Raw genomic sequence first — 15,729 nt, 5'->3', positions numbered from 1 at the left:
TCATATGCAAAGGCAATCCTGTTTAACATCTCCACTTTGGTTCACTTCTCCTAGCCAGAGAATTAATGCGAGAATGTCATTAATTCGTGGGATGCTTGATGGTGTCCCCACAACATTCATAGGCAGGGAGCTCCGGCAATGAAAGAGGTGGGGAATTTTGAAGGGAATCTGAAGGCAGTTGAATATTCATATGTACGTTGTCATTGTATTTCTAGGTGGGGGGAGATCACTGGTTGGGATAACGGCCTAAGGAGCCTAGGTAAATTGTTGCACAGGTGTTACACAGCACAGACATGTGTACTAGAAATGATCCTTTGCCTGGGTGGCACTAAGCATTGCAGCTGCACTTATCCAGGCAAGTGGACAGAAAGCATCACACATGTCACTTAATTTTTACCATCTGAAAGGCATTAGTCAGGAAGAGTCACTTGTGACAGGGCACCTAGCCTTAAACAGCTCTTGCTACTAGTGTACTAGATGGCTGGCCCAGCATACGATTTATTTTAAATGACAGTGCTGGAGTAACTCAATGGGTCAAGCGGAGTAACTCAACCTCTCTGGAGAAAATGGATTTGTGACATTTTGGCTCAGGACCCAGTGTGCAGACGTTTTAAGAACCTCAAGAATCTATTTAACCTACTTTTGTTGCCATGAATGTAGGGAAGGCCGTATATCAATAAATTGATTTGTACACAATAGATTGTAAATTAACCGTGGATTCCAGGGTGACGCAAGCAGCATGATAGCCTGGAGAGGTGGAGCTCACTATAAAGGAATAAACAGGGCTCTCACTTAACTTCTTTTCCCTGTTGCCAGTCGGGCAACCATGACAGCTTTTTAGGTTGCCAAATGAGAGCTTAGGTGGTCATTTAAGATGGTTTGCATGATGCATGCGATAATGTGCTCGGACGAAGTGCGTAGTTACCAGTCGGAATTATGCTCAATGAAGCATTCACATATTATGTTCAAGAAGGAACTCCAGATGCTGGAGAATCGAAGGTAGACAAAAATGCTGGAAAAACTCAGCGGGTGCGGCAGCATCTATGGAGCGAAAGAAATATGCAATGTTTCAGGCCGAAACCCATCAGTCTGAAGAAGGGTTTCGGCCAGAAACCTTGCCTATTTCCTTCGCTCCATAGATGCTGCCGCATCCACTGAGTTTCTCCAGCACTTTTGCCTACATTCACATATTATTTCTGCTTCAAATAACTCAAACTAACCATATTCACCAATCAAGACAAGATATACCACAATGACATGAAGCAAAATTACAATACAATATCTCAACTCTTTTTACACGTTGCAATAAATGCAATTTCTATTAGTTCTTTCCACTTCCAAACAAAAATGTAATTGGATTATTCAGCGTATGATCAACCTGTGTCAATAAATCCTGGACCATACTTAACCATGCACACTACAGATTGATGCAAGCATGTTTTCTGTGTAGGACCGAAAATTACCATGACATGGCCATAGCATGGGTCGTTATTGCTTTGGCTATGGCACAGAAAAACTCTGGCTTCACACATAATTTATCCATAACAAAATATACAGGTTGCAAGGAAATTTCTAAAGGCATTTAAAAGGCTGTTAAAACCGACTATACCCATCTGACAGGTTAAACATTACACTAACTGACAAGAGATGGCCAAAGGACATAACTGCAGCAAATGTTCTTTTGGTAATATGTTTAAAGGTGTCAAAACGCACATTACCGGACATTCAGATTAGATATACGGGTTGTGAACAGCAATGACGGTACCCAGTTTGTACGCATCAGATTAAAAAAAAAAATTGATAAACGCTGTTTCCATCATTCCCACTTAAGAATTAACGTTAAAGTTTCAACTGAAATATCTCCTGACCAAATTTGTGATGTATATGACTGACTGTATAAGTAAAACCTGAATAAATCCAACGTATAATGTGAATGTTGCTCATTAAATAACTACAGTACTGATACTCCATATTAAGAGCATTAATGTGCCGTTAAAATGAATTCTGTAATAACGTGTCAACTGTAGCAGTGACAATCGAACACCAGTTTTAATTTAACACACATTTAATTGCATTTTGTCATCAGTCAATGTTCGCTCTGAAGACATTTACGGCACAATAGGGTCAGGGGATGTGTGAATCAGTGTGGGGTGGATAGATTGCGGGGGGGGGGGGGTTTGAGAAGGCAATCAGTGCGGAATGGATGGATTGATGCAGGTGAATTAGTACGTGTTGGTTGGAGTATGTAAAACTGTAAGGGGAGGGCACGGGGTATGTCAGTGGTGTTGAATGGGGGGGAGGGGGATCATTACAGGATGGATGGGGGGATCATTACAGGATGGATGGGGGGATCATTACAGGATGGATGGGGCAGATACAGGATGAATGGGTGTAGACAAAAATGTTGGAGAAATTCAGCAGGTGAGGCAGCATCTAAGGAGCGAAGGAAATGGCAACATTTTGAGTCGAGACCCTTCTTCAGACTGTTCTCCCCATTCTTCGTGAGTGGGGAGGGGGGGGTTGATCAGCACAGGATGATGGGGGGGGGGGGGGGGTCAGTATAGTGTGGATCGGAGGGTCTGTGTAGGATGAATGGGGGATCAGTATAGGATGAATGATCCTATACTGATAGTGATATTCTTTGGAGGGCTTTAATGAAAAGTCAGTGTAAAATTTGAAAGATTTCTGCTGTTAATCTTTCAATGACGATACAGAAGTTAACAAAATAACACATTAACAACCCAGAGCATTTAGACAATGCACATACTTCTAAACGGTTAACTCTCAGCACCTGTACTTACACTACTCTCAAGACACACATGTACCTCCTGCCAGACAGCATTCCAGATATGCTGACATTGGTGTGACTAGATTATGGATAAGAGTCAAGAGAGTCATGTGGGTTTAAATGTCTAATGCAGCAACAATGGTACAAGCATTTCTTACTTACAGCTGCTTAGCAGGTTCATAAATGCAATATACAAAATATTTAAAATATTCAATTAGTTGATAACAATAGGTGCAGGAGTAGGCCATTTGGCCCTTCATGGCTGATCATCCCCAAATCAGTACCCCGTTCCTGCCTTCTCCTCATATCCCCCGACTCTGCTATTTTTAGAACATAGAAACACAATAGTAGGTAACAGTGATAGTGCAAGAACTGTAGTGCAACCAAGGACACAGTTGGTGAGATCAATGCTGTAAAGTATTCTGGTGCCCAATGAGGTGGACCGCGTACCTTGGGATTGGCTGGCTAAGCTCTATAGGTAGCTTAGTGGGGGTCAACAATTGAGGGGTGAGATGGGAGGACAGCAGAACACCACAGAAAACTTCCAATGAGGAAAGTCCATGGACTGAGTTAAGACAGCAACTGCCAGCAAAAGCATGGTCCATTAGCTATATTGACTCCATTCAGAAACGTTGGCATTATAACTAGATAACAACCCACTAAAGCCTTTGGTCAATGTGATAGTGTCCGAGGAATGTCACAAAACATTTTTGCACAAAATGAACAAAATGATGACAAACCAGGGCCAACATCTAGATGAGAAGTGTCCCACAAAAGTCAATCTCATGTACTCAACTCTTTTCACTTGGAAAGGAACCAAGTAATATAAACAAAGCTAATGTTTGACTGACCCACTGACTCTCAAAACAGTTAATAAAGGCAGATTCCAAATAAGAGGGTAGAGACAGACGGAAGGGATGATACTGATAGCAAATGTGATGAAGGCTTTCCGCTAAATGCCGAAAGAGGGCTTCATGCTAATTCTTTCTTGGGATAACTGTACAGATGTCTACTGCTATTGGGGTCAAGAAGACATGCATCAAACTGCTTATTTATACCCTTTGGCTCGCATCCAATGAGGTTAGCTACAACAGATTGGCCGATTCTGCAATCCCCCTGGTCCACCAGTCTTGGTTCATTCTTTATCTTTTGCAAGAACACTAAGATTTTTCCAAACAGTACCATTAGCTAAATTGATCTAATGGCTCTCATCCAGTTTTTAAAAATAGAGTTAAGTCAGACACAAATTTTCTTTAGTGCACACTCGTAAAAGCACCATGCCTGATTTCAGGTGAATAAGTCAACGTCTACCACCTAACATAAAGGCTATTGATTACTGCATTGTCAGATAGAAATAGAGATGCTGCAAATACAATTGGCAGTATGTAGAAACTATCTGCTCAATTCCAATACAGAAGTTTCACTGCTAAACCTTTTTCTAATCGAATGTCATTCCATAATTGCTTTTAATAAATCTGACCGTGTTTGGCCCATATCTCTCCAAACCCGTCCTATCCATGTACCTGCCTAACTTTCTTAAACGTTGGGATTGTCCCCGGTTCAACGATCTCCTCTGGCAGTTCATTCCATACACCCCTCAGATTTCTATTAAATCTTTTCCCCTTCACCTTAAAGATATGTTCTCTCTAGTCCTTGATTCACCTACTCTGGATTAGACTGTACATCTAACAAATCTATTTCTCTCAGGATTTTATACATTTCAATAAAATCACCCCTCATCCTCCTGCGCTCCAAGGAATAGGGTCCCAGCCTACCCAACCTCTCCTTATAGCTCAGGCCCTCTATTCCTGGCAACATACCCATAATTCTTCTCTATACCCTTTCCAGCTTGACCACATCTTTCCTATAACATGGTGCCCAGAACTGATACCCATATCTGCTTTCTCCACCACATTGGCAGTGCATTCCAGGCACTACCACTCTAGAAAAAAAAACTTGCACCACAGATCTCCGTTTACCTTTCAGCCTCCGACTTTACAGCTGTGCTCTCTAGTCTTTGACATATCCACTCTGGGGAAAAGTGTTCTGACCATCTACCCATCTATTCCTCCCGCAACTTTATACACTGTTATCACGTCTCCCCTCAGCTTCCGATGTCTTTGATAAAACAATCCAAGTTGTTGAACCTCTTTATATCTGACACCTTTTAATCGTGGAAGCTTCCTGGTAAACTTTCAAATCCTCAACTTCTCTTAAAGGGGCAATAAATACTGCATACAAAACTCCAAATGCATCCTAACCAAAGTTCTATACATTCTTTAAATTTAGCAATGAACTGAGATTACTTTTATTTAACTCATTTATTCTTTGGTCCAGTTAAATATAAAAGTCACAGCCTACCCAACCTCTCCTTATAGCTCAAGCCCCCTTTCCCTCAAAGCACCCATCCCCCTACCCATAGGGGGCAGAGAGGAGTGGGGCAGAGAGGGAGGGGGGCGGGGTTGAGTTTGAGAGGTGGTGGGGGCGTGTCGTCACAGGGGTGGGCTGGTTCTCGAACGCAATACTCCCTCTCTCCCGGCTGCAGGGCCCGAGTACGGTGGGGGGGGGGGGGGGGGGGGCGGTGGGGTTGACATCATTCGCAGCTTGAGCAAGAAGACAGCGGGGTTTTTTTTTCCCCCCAGTCTTTTCAGATTTTTTTAACATTTCCATTAATAAATCGAGAAATAAAGCATGAATTTTTCAGACAAGGTGATTTTGGACTCCATGAAAAAAATCTCTTGCGGAATATGCAAAAATGTTAGTGTTAGCGTGTTATTTTTTCGAGAAGATGTGATATGCACAAACAAATAAACACACATCCAAGATCAGTTTTATAGTTACTAGACCAAGTGGAACCCGTTGGGTCCCGTCCCTCAACGCAGAGTTACGGCCTGCTACATCACATACACATTAACCCCCCCCCCCCCCCCCAATCACACACACACTAACCACCCCCCCTTGATAATATATTATTATTATTAATTTGCTCCTTTTACCCCATCCCCCGCCCTGTTCACTCGCACATAGCCCCCAACTCGCAGAAGCAGCTGGTAGAGAGAGAGGGCCGCAGAGGCGCAGAGAGGGCAGCAGAGGCGGACAACGACCCGAGAGAGGGACCGCTCCAGTACAGGGCCTGACTTACACGTACTATCTGCGTCTTTTGAATAACGGGGGGGGGGGGGGGGGGGGGGGGGAAGCGGGACTTGATATCACTCGGAGCACCTGGAGCAGACCCATTGTGACGTCATCAGCAAACGTCAGTCGTTTTTAAATTCCAAGTTGTGTCATATTTTTAAGCATTTTCAGTAGTAAGTCGAAAAATAAATCATGACATTTTCAGATAAGTGGATTTGGACTCCACAGGGAAAATGTCTACCGGAATATGCAACATTTTTATTGTTACCACGTCGTTTTTTTCGCGAAAATGTGATCACACGCACACACAATCAGAATTTTAATAGTGATAACTGCACTTAGATAATTTTTTTCTATTCTTGAAGTTTTGAAGAATGAGAACTGCAGTAGAGTTGCCGCCTTACAGCTCCAGAGACCCAGGTTTGATCCCGACTATGGGTGCTTGTCTGTACAGAGTTTGCATGTTCTCCCTGTGACATGCGTAGGTTTTCTCTGGAATCTCCAGTTTCCTCCCACACTCCAAAGGCATACAGGTTTGTAGATTGATTGGCTTGGTAAAATTGTAAATTGACCCTAATGTGTAAGATAGTGTAATGTGTGGGGATCGCTGGTCGACCCGGACTCAGTGGGCCAAAGGCCTGTTTTACGCTGTATCTCTAAACTAAAATATCAAAATTGTTCGTTCATTTAAATTAGAAACCATTGGCCGTTCAATTGAATTCTGCAACATTTTACTTGCTATGTTGTACACCACCCAAAATTCCAGTTCCTTAAATGCTAAAATAGTTCCTTCATGCTCATTCTGCACAGAATTATCCGGTCCACCCATTTCCTGTCCCATGTCATGATGCAATTTCAAGATAAAATGTTATAAATTGCTGTTTCTGAAGCTTCACAACCAGTTTTTGCAGTGAAGCCACAAAACCACCCACTAAATGCGTAGTTACAAATCAAATGCACTCGTATGTGGAGGTCATCGATTCACTAAAGCAGCTTAAACAACGCTCCAGAACATCAAAACAAGGAAACAGCCTACCACTTATCCTGTATCTAAAAAGTTTCTTTCAATTTACCATATATCAAAAACTCTTGTGGCAATTCAGTTACTGGCTTTTCCAGACATCATTGGCCACCAAATTGAGTGAAAGGGGGAGGTTTTCTACTTAAGTACAATTTATAGCAGAAAAACTAATTCTATGGTTGAAGACAAAAAATGCTGGAGAGACTCAGCTGGTGAGGCAGCATCAATGGAGAAAAGGAGTAGGCAACGTTTCGGGTTGAGAGACTTCTTCGTCTCGACCCGAAACGTCGCCTATCCCTTTTCTTTATAGATGCTGCCTCACTCACTGAGTTTCTCCAGCATTTTGTATACTTTCGATTTTGTCCAGCATCCGCAGTTCCTTCTTAAACAATTCTATGGTTGTGCAACTTTTACTTGACATCAAGTAATTAGGTGCCTATTAGGTAAATTGTTACCACAAACTCAGTTGTACACATGGCACAATAGAATTATATTGGTTATTGCATCTACCAAAAATGTCTTGGACAGACTCATGAGATGGCTGAATTCTGTGCTCATTGGATTCTTTAGATCTGGTTATCCTTTCGATTCTGTTAGTGTTTCACTGACACTGAAGAACATTGAACACATTTGGCCAAAATCAATTCTAGTTCAGTAGTGAACTAAGTGTCTTTTCCAAATGAGTAACTTTCACAGATAAAAATTCAAATTATTTGCTCATTTTTTACATAAACATTTGTTATGAAACAAGAACTAAAGTCTTTGGAATTAGGCATGTACCAGATCATCCATCTGCTTAGCCTGGGAATACAAAGACAATTTGTACCAGATTTCCAGTATGACGTTCTGCTCCTGCCTGCAGGCCTCGAGTTTAAAGGGAGGCAAACTAATGGGAGCAGCCATTTTGGGAAAGGCAACTTTAATGTTGAAGCACTGCTGCAAGGTCAAAATGCAGACTGGTGAAACTGCCACTTCAATTCTCCCACCTGGCTGAAAAAAATGCCTCCTGGTATTTGGATTATGTAGGTAATGTCTTATTCTTAAACTACACCATCTTGTCCCAAGTACCCTAGCAGGGAAAAAAAAAAACCCTTTCATCACCTAGCACAAGGAGATAGATGAACTCCTAAGTGACTGCTTAGGTCATAGGTCCATATACAAAGGTAAATGTGCCAAAGTCAATAATCCGAGTTTCACGAACATGGATCACTGGTGAACACCAAGTGTGAGAGGCATTCAGGTCAAGTGATCCTAACCGGGACAGGACATCTAGTTGCGACCTTCACAAAGCCATCGGGGACACTAAGAGACAATGATTTATTTTTATCTTGTATCTAAACACTGGGTTGGCTTGATTATAGTCATGTGTAGTCTTTTTTGCTGACTGGCACCCCAGTACACGCGACACTATTTGTGGATGTGGGCTCAGCACTCCACACTGCAACCGAATCCTCGACTTCCCAACCCACAGACCACAATCAGTCAAAGATAGATGATCACACACCCTCTATGTTTCCCAACACTGATGCCCTACAAGGATGTGTGCTCAGATATGACTGCACCCTCACGACTGTGCATCTAAATTTTGCTCTAACCCCATTTATAAATTTTGTAAGAAGATACCACAATAGGCAACTGGGACTAAAATAAAGACAAGGCAGAGAAGAAGAGAGCTATGTAGCATAGCGTCAAGACAACAACTTTGCTCCTCAATGTCATAAAAATGTAGAAGCAAGTCATTGACTTTGGGAGTGGGGTGAAATACACACCCCAGTCTATATCAATGGTGCTATAGTGGAAATGGTCAAAAGCTTCAGGGTCCTAGACATAAATATCACCACCAATTTGTCCTGATCCAACCACGTCAATGATACAGCCAAAAAAAATACCGACACTACTATTTCTTCAGAAATCAAAGGAAACTGGGCATGTCTCCAGTTACTCCGATCACTTTGCAGTTGCATCATGGAAAACATCCTGTTGGGATGCATCACAGCTTGGCAAGAAATTACATCAGTCTGAAGGAGGATACCAACCCAAAATACCATCTGTCCATTCCCCAGGTTCCTCCAACACTGATTTTCGCTCAAGAAATTGCCGCGATTGTATAGACAGCTTTGTCCATCGAACAAAACAACCTTCTCATGCCAGGCTTCTTTGAAAAAAAGTAAACATAATCAAAGATCATTCACACCTCAATTATTTCTTCTTCTCCCCTTTTCCATCAGGAGAAGGTACAAAAGCTTGAAAGCCAGCACTAGCAAACTCAAGAACTTCCTTGCTATTATCAGACTTTTGAATCAACTTCTCAAAATTATGAATTCCTGATTGCCCAATCCATCTATTTACGTCTCTTGCATACGTACAACACTATTCTGCAATTTGGTGCATTGCCTGTTGCACTTGTGTATGGGACGATTTGCCTGGGTTCCATGCTAAATAAAATATTTAGCTGTTTCTCATTACAAGTGATGATAATAACCAATAGTAATAAAACCCCCCATCAAGTTTGCATTTCAATAAGATCTCATTCTTTTAATTTTAGTAAATATACAAACAACCTGTTCAACCTTTCCTAAGAATACCCCTTCATCCTAGGTCTCAATGAAACCCATTGCAAACTACTTCCAAGTATACCCATCCAAAACGTAATTGCACAACAGCACAGAGATCTCAAGGCAGATAATCAGACTAAAATGAGGAACTCGGGACCAACAGAATTAAGACATGTTGAGCCAGGGCATACGACTTGCTCCCAATGATTCAATCGTGCAACTACTTTGAAGACATTTATTGAAAATATCTGGCTTCAATTGAATATTTTTGAACTAGAACTATATTAATATACCAACATTAGGCTCAAACAATACAGGAAAGCATATGCTAGACATAAATGCAAGTTAAATGTCTTTCACAATGCGTGCATTACGAAATAGGAATTTCCTTTTCTCAATTGCCACATATCTAACAACCAATGCTCAAGAGCAACTCATTACAATTGTGCTGAGCCAGTTCCTAATATTTAAAATCACACTATTTCGAGCAAAAAAACCCCATTAGTTTACTTGCATGCTAACTTACTGTATTCCACTAGCTCACCAATGTATAACATACAATGTACAGGCCTCTCTTACCACCACCCCACCACAAGACAATAATGGGCGAAAAGATTGGAGGACCTACTAGTTGGCTCATCTTCTTTCATATAGTAAGCTTCTTCACACTCTAAACCACCCAAAATGCCACTTCCATCGAGGGTTATGGGGAGAAGGCAGGCACAGGTTATTGATTGGGGGCGATCAGCCATGATCACAATGAATAGCGGTGCTGGCTTGAAGGGCCGAATGGCTTCCTCCTGCACCTATTTTCTATGTCTCAGTTTCATAAAATTTGGTAACCTTCCACAAAATGTACATTCAGCACATCAAGCAATAACTAAACTTCCACAATGAAAGCATTAACCATCAGAGATGTGCCCATTCATTTCAGAGGGAGGTTAAAAACCAATCTCATTGCCACAGATCTGCAGGCCCATACAAGCCAGGCTACTCAAGCCACAAATAGTTTTCTGAAAGATTTTAATGAATCAATTGGTTCCTAGGCAGCTGAAAAATAAACAATTTGTTTGTTGTGGTTTTCTTTGCACCCTTTAAAGAATAATTGAATATTAATGTTTTGAGCAATTCAATGGAAAATGCATCTGATTTCCTGGCTTACATTTGATCTGATGCCACAAAATACCATGCGATCTAGAACCACCAAGGAGGACTTGCAGGGCCACTCCCTTCCTCCAATATGCAATAGTGCAATCATGGAGTTGTTCTAACTGGATGAACTTTTGATATCATAACAGAAAGTCTGGGATTTGGACCAAAAGGTATATTTATGTGGGAATGGTGGGCCATGCTAGTACCTGACTGGTATATGTGAGATCGCTCCTAAGTTAGTCATATTCCCTGCCTGAAGCATTTTGGGAAATGCTGAAGGCTGAAGGATTTGGATTTCTCATCATTGAACTCAATGACCTCTTGTATGCACTTTTGTTATGTTTTGGAATACAAGTCTGGTAAATTGAACAGCATATTAATTTCAGAAATCAGTTCATATTTCAATGGCTCAATGTTTCTTTATTGTCACGCATGCACAGCACAGTGAAATTCTTTTGCACAACCACAAATGCACAGGTGCCATATTTGGAGCCGTTTACAAAGAAAAGAAAACAGTCCAAAGTGCATTACACATGTTGGAAGTACTGGAGTGTTGCTGATCCAGGTAAGCCCCAGGCTGCTGCAGGCCGGCAACCCAACGTCCTTCTCCTCTGCCGGCCCCTCTGTGTCCCGGGGGTGCCTCCTGCATACAACACTGCTATGGGTTGGGAGTTAGGAACAGATACTACATGCTAGGCCAAGGGCAGCAAACTTCCTTCCCTGATGGACAGTGACCACTGAATCATGAAACAATCCTATTGTTCATGTCCAACAATATTTAATTCTTACTTGCTGTAGCTTTACAGCACATTGATGCAACACCTTCGCTCAGTCCGCCTGGACCTACCTGATCTTCCACTTTAATTCTCCTGCCCATTCTCAGACTGACCTTCCTGCCCTAGGTCTCCTCCATTGAGGAGGTTAAACACAAATTGGAGGAACAGCATCTCATATTTCGCTTGGGCAGCTTTCAGCCCAGTGGTATTAATTTTGATATCTCCACCTTATGGCAGCGTGGAGATGAGTGTCTGGCCAGGATGATGTGGGTCCTTGATGATGCTGCCAGCCTTTTTTAGGCAGCGACTGCGATAGATCCCCTCGATGGTAGGGCGGTCAGAGCTGATGATGGATTGGGCAGTGTTTATTGCTTTTTGTATTCTTTTTCGCTCCTGGGCGCTCAAGTTGCCAAACCAAGCCACGATGCAACCTCTCAGCATGCTCTCTACTGTGCACCTGTAGATGTTAGAGAGAGTCCTCCTTGACATACCGACTCTCCGTAATCTTCTCAGGAAGCAGAGGCGCTGATGTGCTTTCTTAACAATAGCATCAGTGTTCTCGGACCAGGGGAGATCTCCAGAGATGTGCATGACGAGGAATTTGAAGCTCTTGACCCTTTCCACCATTGATATAAACGGGACTGTGGGTCCTCATCCTACCCCTTCCAAAGTGCACAATCAGTTCCTTGGTTTTGCTGGTGTTGGTGTTAACCGTGGCCAGGTTATTGTGCTGGCACCATTTGGTCAGTCGGTCGATCTCACTTCTATTCTCCGACTCATCCCCATCAGTGATACGTCCCACAACAGTGGTGTCATCAGCGAACTTGATGATGGAGTTCGCACTATGACCGGCTACGCAGTCATGAGTATAGAGTGAGTACAGTAGGGGGCTGAGCACGCTGCCTTGAGGTGCTCCCGTGCAGATTGTTATCGAGGCCGACCCTTTTCCACCAATTGGAACAGTCGAATCCCGCTTCCCTTTCCCATGACATTTACTCTGATGAAGGTTTCAACCCAAAATGTCACCTATTCCTACTCTCCAGAGATGCTGTCTGTCCCGCTGAGTCACACCAGCTTTGTGTCTATAAACTGTTACATAAGATAACTAGACAATAATAGTGCAAACAAAGTACATAGAAGAGGTAGACATTTTGCAAATGCAGGAGGTTTAGAATGTGTTGTGCTCTACTTTGAAGAGGTGGAAAGTAACAAAGGATAGTTTGAAAGGCCAGAGCGAACAAACTACATCAGCTGATGTTGGGACTAAGATGATGCTTGGGTGACAAGTGGTATGAGCTCAAAGCTTATAAAGGATTAGAGTCTCACTCAAAAAACAATCTTGCAAGATTTATATGCAAACTACTTTCCCAAAATCCACCTAAAAGGCATGTGACCAACACCATCCTCACTGCTGCACCATTTTCCAAGAATATCTCAGTACAAACATTACATTCCCCAAGGAACATTGCACTGTTTAAAAATCACTTCAAATGACCTTATAAGCACAGAAACCCCAATTAGTGACTCATAACTAGAAGACCCAACACATTTTATGGATCTGGAATAAAAATGCAGAAAACTGTAATTTTGTGAAACAACTTGTGTTAACTTTTGCCCCAACCTGCACTGGGAAATGAGACCTTACACTATGGATGGGTCTGTCCTGCCCAGCATGCCACACTGGCTGCTCCGGTACACAGGGTACCAATAGTCCACAAGATTGCAAAGCTAGTCTTCTTCTTGCGTATGGCATGCACAGCCTAAAGTTGTAGGTCAAGAGTAGACATCCAGGCCAGGCCAGCATCAGTGTTGGGTAGATGGCTGTGATGCCACCAGGGAAAAGCCTCAGTGAGCAGTCATTCACGAAGTGCAGCACAGTCTGGTTTGGATGTCCGCAGTCGCAAGCAGGGCTGTCTGTCATCCCCCACTTATGCAGGTGATGGGCTGTTCTTCCATGGAGGGTGCGGCTTCCAAGATAGTGCAGCCTCCTCAAAAGGGCTTGCTGTGTCCAAGTAGCACATGGGAAAATGGTGCAGCACAGTGAAGGTAATCGCCGATGACCCAATATAGAACTGGATAACCTGCTGCTGCAGGTCCTGAGAGACCACCTAATGCAAGGGGAGCCAAATGGGTATGGACCTGGGGAATCTAAGACCAAGGATGATACACCCCCAGACCAAAGATCAATGGACTATCATTTTCTGAGTTCAAGCTTCAGGCCCACACAAATGGTGGTTCCAAGCCGGCTATTGCAAAAATAAACATGGACAATACTTCTCTGAAGAAGAAGAATAAGAATTGAGACTGAATATAGAGCTTAAATTAATTTCAGGGCAGCTAGGCACTCAGTACAAGACTAAACTGTGGTTGAAGTTAGTTTGAAATGTTAAATCACATTGCCTTCAAAGAATACATTTTAATGCCCATCCCAACACAAAGTAAATTAGCAAATGCAATTGGAGGGATTGATCCTCTTACACAGACCTACCGATAATTCAAAGCACGTGTGATATTCAAATATGTTTTTGAATGTCTGACAGCACTGGGCCTGTACACGCTGGAGTTTATAAGGGGGACATCAAAGGAACTTACCGAATAGCGACAGACGACAGAGGGGATGTAGAGAAGATGTTTCCACCAGTGGGAGGGTCTCAAACTAGTGGGCATAGCCTCAGAATAAAAGGGCATATTTTAGAAAGGAGACAAGGAGAAATTTCTTTAGTCTGAGAATGGTGAATCTGTGGAATTCATTGCCACATGTCTGTGGAGGCCTAGTCATTGGGTCTTTAAGGTAGAGATTGACAGATTCTTGATTAGTATAGACTGTGGGAAAGCTAGATCAGCCATGATTGAATTGTGTTATCTTAATAGACCTTACCACAACTTCTAAATTATTCAGAGTTAAATAACAATTTGCTTAGATTATGCATATTCCAAATCAAACATTTGGCAAGGAGCAACTTTATTGATATCTATTTTGATTGAAGTAAAAAGTATTTGTCCCATAACTATTGATATTACAGATGTGAACAGGGTAATGTCCATGCATCTGCGATGCAGCGACCCAAAATTGTCACACTACTAGAGTTGCTGCCTCACAATTCCAGTGAGTCAGCTTTAAGGGCCTGTCCCACTTACGTGTCCTTGGCACGCAAATTACATGACCTCGTGGTCGCGTTGAGGCGTACGGGCATAGTGTGGCCGCGCGGGGCCGGTCCCACTGAGAAACGCAGAGGGGTATGGAGTTGTGCGCGACATCGCCCGGGGCTCCGAAATTTTGGTAGTGAACGACATCTTAGCTCGCCAACGGCCTGTCGCGGAACTGACGGCCAAAGTGGGACAGGCCCAAGAACCTGGCGCGACGCAGAAGCAGGCAAACGATCGCCAAACTCAGCCTGGGGCTCACGCCCGTTGCGGTCCGGATCCGCCCCCACTTCTATTCCCAGAGTGGGGCCAAGAAAATTGAAGATAGACACAAAATGCAGGAGTAACTCAGCGGGACCGGCAGCACCTCTGGAGAGAAGCAATGGGTGACGTTTCAGGTCAAGACCCTTCTTTTCAGACAGAAGAGTCTCGACACGAAACGTCACCCATTCCTTCTCTCCAGAGATCCTGCTGAGTTACTCCAGCTTTATGTCTATCTTCAAATGACATCACACACTCCAGACGGCTGTGCATATGCATGTAATCGCGCCCGACCTTCGCGGCTCGACGAGACGATGAGGTCACGTAATTTGGGTGCCAAGGACACGCAAGTGGGACAGGCCCTTAAATCTTGACCTCAGGTAATGTGTACAAGTTTCTTCCAGATGCTAGTTTCCTCCCACATTCAAAAGACATACACATTGATAGGTTAAGCAGTCATTGCAAATCCCTACCTAGTATCTAGACAAGTGGTAGAATATTGGAGAGAGCCGATAGAAATGCTGGAAGAGTTAATTGTGTGATTAACGTGGGACGAGTGCAAATGGGTACACAATGGTCAGTGTGAATTCAGTGGGTCAAAGGATACGTTTCAATGCACATAGCGTCTGCAACATAGTTTATACACCTGGATTACGTATATTGCAGACAGAATATTTCTTAATTGCCCAGTAGCAGTTGTTAGATTAAAGCAAAGGCACACTTTATGAAATCTTCTGTATTTCAGCCAATTGCCTTTTGGGGTGTAATTTTTTTAGTGAATTAACATCTTGCTACATTATGTTAAGGTACTATCAACAATGATAAATTATATAAAATAGTCAAAGAATCAATAGCAAGCATTGAAAGTTATTAAGATATCAATTTTGTTGGGTGCAT

At 42.8% G+C, this 15,729-nt stretch overlaps 1 protein-coding gene across 2 annotated transcripts in view; it reads right to left on the bottom strand.

Moving 5' to 3' along the window:
- The window catches only part of stk10 (serine/threonine kinase 10), a 98,133-nt gene that overhangs the window by 72,248 nt on the left and 10,156 nt on the right, over nt 1-15,729 (bottom strand). The gene's annotated exons all lie outside the window — the stretch shown is intronic.

Source organism: Leucoraja erinacea, chromosome 11, assembly GCF_028641065.1.
Source record: "Leucoraja erinacea ecotype New England chromosome 11, Leri_hhj_1, whole genome shotgun sequence".
Taxonomy (NCBI): Eukaryota; Metazoa; Chordata; class Chondrichthyes; order Rajiformes; family Rajidae; genus Leucoraja; species Leucoraja erinaceus.
The sequence above is the reverse complement of the archived record's forward strand: the minus strand, read 5'-3'. Positions and strand labels throughout refer to the sequence as shown.